Genomic DNA, 6,000 nt, shown 5'->3' on the forward strand with positions numbered 1-6,000 from the left:
CAACCCCTCCCACCTTGGTATCATCTGCAAACTTAAGAAGTGTACTTTCTATGCCAATATCTAAATTGTTGATGAAGATATTGAACAAACTGATCCCAAAACAGACCGCTGAGGAACCCCACTTGTTATGCCCTTCCAGCATGACTGTGAACCGTTAATAACTACTCTCTGAGAATGTTATCCAGCCAGGTATGCACTCACCTTATAGTAGCCCCATCTAGGTTGTATTTCCCTAGTTTATTGATAAGAAGGTAATGTGAAGTTATATCAAATGCTTTACTACAAGGCTACTCAACTTTGGAAGCCCCGGAGGCCACAATGATACTCACAGCACATGCTGAGGGCTGCAACTTAAGTGTGGTTACATATACATGCAAATATATATGTAAATATATACAAAAATAGCTTCTTTCACACTGATGGGCAAGAATGTAAAGCACTTCCCACAATGCCCCGGTGCTCCTGGCACTTCCTTCCTGGGGGACTAGAAATGCCGACATCCTGTACCCGTCTGTTCCAGCCAGCCTGTCCGCTTGCATCTTTCAATGCTCACCCCATCTGGGAGATGCATCGCCATTGTGGAGCTTGTTCCCAGTGGAGGCCATGTTTAAAGGATCCCACCCATGTGCCACATGTTGAGCCTCACATAAACCCAAACTGCACAGCGGGCCGCAAACAAATGGCCCACGGGCCGCATGTTGAATAGCCTTGTTTTACTAAAATCTAGTTATACCACATCCACCTCTTCTCCCTTAACCACAAGGCTCATTATCCTATCAAAGAAAGCTATCAGATTGGTTTGACATAATTTGTTCTTTACATATCCATGCTGGCTGTTCCCTTTCACCTTATTATCTTCCAAATGTTTGCAGATGAATTCCTTAATTATTTGCTCCATTATCTTCCTTAAGCTTACTGTTTTATAGTTTCCTGGGTTGTTCTTATTTCCCTTTTTATAGATGGGCACTATATTTGCCCTTTTCTAGTCTTCAGGAATCTCTCCCGACTTCCCAAAGATGATGGCTAATGGTTCAGATACCATTACCTCCTTTATCAGCTCCTTGAGTATTCTAGGATGCATTTCATAAGGCCCTGGTGACTTGAAGACATCTAACTTCTCTAAGTAATTTTTAACTTGTTCTTTTCCCATTTTAACTTCTAAACCTACCCCATTTCCACTAGCATTCACTAGATTAATCATCCAGTCACCACCAATTTTCTTGGTGAAAACCAAAACAAAGAAGTCATTAAGTACCTCTGCCATTTCCATGTTTTGTTATTGTTTCTCCCTCTTCATTGAGCAATAGGTGTACCCTGTCCTTAGTCTTCCTCTTGCTTCTAATATATTTGTAGAATGTTTTCTTGTTACCCTTTATGTCTGTAGCTAGATTGAGCTTGTTTTGTACCTTCGCCTTTCTAATCTTGCCCTTACATGCTTGTGTTATTTGCTTCTATTCATCCTTTGTAATTTGACTTAGTTTCTACTTTTTATATTACTCCTTTTTGATATTTAGATCATGTAAGATCTCCTGGTTAAGCCAAGAAAAGGCTTATGACAGGGCACCACTAGGACTTGAACCTAGGATCTCCTGTTTACTGGGCAGGCACTTTAGCCAGCTAAGCCATGGTACCCTCCTCACATAACAAAAACCAGTGCTCCAAGTGAGGCTACAGGGAGCTCTGGTCCACTGGCCATTGGGAAGAGTACCATGCACAAGTCCCCTCCCTACTTAATCCACTTGCTTCCTTCCTGTCTCCTAGGAAGCACCAGGAATATACTTCCATGTGACAAACAGCCAATCTAGTCCCTTGAACTCCAATCTCTTTCCCTCGGTCTCCAGGCATTGGTATGACTTCCCCTGGGGGTTCACAACTAAGCCTAGGATGTAGTTTAAGCTCTCACAAAATTTTCCCATTGACATTAAAGAGGAGTTGGACTGGATTTTGTTCAGCTTTTCTGTCTAAATCCCAAACCTAATGACACCTGCTGCTTCCCAGTACAGCCTGAAGTGATTTGAAGCTGACCACCAACATGGGCAAGAGTAAGGCTCTCTTGTAGCCCGACTAGCTGAGGGAGCCCATCTTTGCCCTTATGCTGGGTGTGTGGCATACACAATGGCTACGTCTAGACTGGCATGATTTTCCGGAAATGCTTTTAACAGAAAAGTTTTCCGTTAAAAGCATTTTCGGAAAAGCGCGTCAAGATTGGCAGGACGCTTTTCCGCAAAAGCACTTTTTGCGGAAAAGCGTCCGTAGCCAATCTAGACACGGTTTTGCGCAAAAAAGTCCCAATCATTTTAGCCATCGGGGCTTTTTTGTGCAAAACAGTACTGTGCTGTTTACACTGGCCCTCTTGCGCAAATGATTTGTGCAAGAGGGCTTTTTCCCGAATGGGAGCAGCATAGTATTTCTGCAAGAACACTGACGATCTTACATGAAATCGTCAGTGTTCTTGCGGAAATTCAAGCGGCCAGTGTAGACAGCTGGCAAGTTTTTCTGCAAAAGCAGATGATTTTGCGGAAAAACTTGCCAGTCTAGACACAGCCAATGAGTGTTACTGAGAACATACAAAAGGTTATGACTTTTTGCACTTGGTACATGCATGACATGATTCCAATGCTCTTCTGTGCTAGCTAGCTAATCTATAAAGAAATGCAGTGAGGACTGGAGAGAAGCACACCATGTGTAAGGAATGGCGTGCACTTGTCAAGGTGTAAGGAACTCATGGACTGGACTAGACTAGCAGTCTGTGCTGCAGGTCAGGAATGAGGCACATCAGCAGAGCTGTGAGGGGGATCCCAGGACTGGAATAGTGGGGAGATACTATGTAAGAGTTAGATGTAATGGCAAAGCAAGGATCAAGTACATGGGAACAGTGAGCGAGAACAGTGCTTTCTGTATGAATGAGAAGATCTATTTCATGCAAGATTTCATCACAGCATACTGAAGTTCTCTGTGTTCATGAGAAATTAGGTCTTGGTGCTTGAGAATGAACTGTATACTTCCCATTCCATGTGCAGGGCCAGGTAGCAGGCAGAGCTTCAGAGTCTCAAAGCATGAATTAGATGACAGTGTAGAGAGGAGGGGGTTAGATTTATTAGGAACTGGGGAAACTTTTGGGATGAGGGGAGCCTATATAGGAAGGATGGGCTCCACCTAAACCAAAATGGAACCAGACTGCTGGCACTTAACATTAAAAAGGTCGTAGAGCAGTTTTTAAACTAAGGGCTGGGGGAAAACCGATGAGGTGTGAAGGAGCACATGGATCAGACACAGACATCTCTTAGGGGAGGTCTATTAATAGAGATGCTCTATGTTCGAGTCATGAGGAGAGGAGGGAAATATGGGTCAGATAAGATGAGACAATAAAATGAAAAAGGGTCTTAACACATCAGGAAATGGTAGACACAGAAACAGTGACAAATTATTGAAGTGCTTATACACTTTATGCTAGAAGTCTAAATAGTAAAATGTGTGAACTAGAGTACCTCGTTTTAAAGGAGGATATTGATATAATAGGCATCACGAAAATTTGGTGGAATGAGGACAGTCATACCAGGTTACAAAATATATCGGAAGGACAGAACAGGTCATGCTGGTGGGGAAGTGGCCCTATACATGAAAGAAAATGTAGAATCAAATAAAGTTAAAATCTTAAATGTGCCAAAATGTTCCATAGAATCTCTATGGATAGTACAGGCAGTCCCCAACTTACGCGGATCCGACTTATGTCGGATCCGCACTTACGAACGGGGCTCTCTCGCCCCGGAGCTCACAGGCAGCGGTCAGCCACCTCGACCTCCGGGGCGAGAAAAGCTGCTCCCGGTGCCCCTGGTCTGCTGGGGACTGTCTCCAGCAGACCAGGGGCACCGCGAGCAAACCCGCAGCCACGGCGGGGTCCCGTGCTTCTGAGGCTTTGCTCTAGCAAAGCCTCAGATGAGAGGGGACCACGCAGCGGCTGCGAATTTGCTCCCGGTGCCCCTGATCTTCTGGGGACCGTCTCCAGCAAACCAGGGGCACCGGGAGCAAAGCGGTCCCGCGCCAGAGCAAAGCCTCAGAGGCGAGGCACCCCCCGCTGCCGCTTTGCTCCCTGTGTCCCTGGTCTGCTTGGGGGGGGGGGGGGGGCGCAGCTAGTGTGCCCCCCCCCAGCAGACCAGGCTTTTGTTGTGGACCCTGGGGCAGAGCAGCTGGGGCGCTGCCGGTTGGTCCCGCAGCGCCGCTCTGGGCACTACTGGACCAACCCGGCAGCACCCCAGCTGCTCTGCCCCAGGCGTCCTGATTCAGCCGCTGCTGGTCAGTTTCAGCAGTGGCTCAATCAGGACTCCTGGGGCAGAGCAGCTGGGGTGCTGCTGGGTTGGTCCAGTAGCGCCGAGGAGCGGTGCTACTGAAGCAACCCAGCAGCACCCCAACTGCTCTGCCCCAGACGTCCCCAACTCAGCCATTGCTGAAACTGACCAGTGCTGACTACAGGAAGCCCGAGGCACTGTTGCTCTGCCCCGGGCTTCCTGGAATCAGCTGCTGATCAGTTTCAGCAGCAGCTGACTTGGGGTTCTTAAGTTGAATCTGTATGTAAGTCAGAACTGGCGGTCAGTTTCAGCAGCGGCTGAATCTGGACACCAGTTCCAACTTACATACAGATTCAACTTAAGAACAAACCTACAGTCCCTATCTTGTACGTAACCTGGGGACTGCCTGTAATTCCATGCTCTAACAATAAGAATATACCAGTAGGGATATATTATTGACCACCTGATCAGAGCAGTGATAGTGACTATGAAATGCTAAGGGAGATTAGAGAGCTTATCAAAATAAAAAATTCAATAATAGTGGAGTATTTCAACTATCCCCTATTGACTGGATACATATCACTTCAGGATGGGATGCAGAGAAAAAATTTCTTGATACCTTAAATGATTGATTCTTGGAGCAGCTGGTTCTGGAACCTATAAGGGGAGAGGCTATTTTTGATTTAGTCCTAAATTGAGTACAGAATCTGGTTCAAGAGGAGTGCTTGGAAATAGTGACCATAATGTAATAAAATGTAACATCCCTGTAGTGGGAAAAACACCTCAGCAGCCTAACACTGTAGCATTTAATTTCAGAAAGGGGAACTACACAAAAATGAGGAAGTTAGTTAAACAGAAATTAAAAGGTACAGTGACAAAAGTAAAATCTCTGCAAGCTGCATGGAAACTTTTCAAAGACAACATAATATAGGCCCAACTTAAATGTATACCCCAAATTAAAAAACACAGTAAGAGAACCAAAAAAGTGCCACTCTGGCTTAACAACCAAGTAAAAGAAGCAGTGAGAGATAAAAAGACATCTTTTAAAAAGTTGAAGTCAAATCCTAGTGAGGAAAATAGAAAGGAGTATAAACTTTGTGAAATTAAGTGTAAAAATATAATAAGAAAAGCCAAAAAGGAGTTTGAAGAACAACTAGCCAAAAACTCAAAAAGTAAACGCAAAGGCTACGTCTACACTGGCCCCTTTTCCGGAAGGGGCATGTAAATTTCACGAGTCGTCGTAGGGAAATCCGCGGGGGAATTAAATATCCCCCGCGGCATTTAAATAAAAATGTCCGCCGCTTTTTTCCGGCTTTTAAAAAAGCCGGAAAAGAGCGTCTAGACTGGCCCCGATCCTCCGGAAAACGTGCCCTTTTCCGGAGGGTCTTATTCTTACTTTGAAGTAAGAATAAGACCCTCCGGAAAAGGGCACGTTTTCCGGAGGATCGGGGCCAGTCTAGACGCTCTTTTCCGGCTTTTTTAAAAGCCGGAAAAAAGCGGCGGACATTTTTATTTAAATGCCGCGGGGGATATTTAATTCCCCCGCGGATTTCCCTACGACGACTCGTGAAATTTACATGCCCCTTCCGGAAAAGGGGCCAGTGTAGACGTAGCCAAAATGTTTTTTTAGTAAATCAGAAGCAGAAAGCTGACTAAACAACCAGTGGGGCCCTTGGACAATCAAGATGCTAAAGAAGCACCCAAAGACGATAAA

The sequence above is a fragment of the Pelodiscus sinensis genome, chromosome 1 (assembly GCF_049634645.1).
Source record: "Pelodiscus sinensis isolate JC-2024 chromosome 1, ASM4963464v1, whole genome shotgun sequence".
Lineage (NCBI taxonomy): Eukaryota > Metazoa > Chordata > Testudines > Trionychidae > Pelodiscus > Pelodiscus sinensis.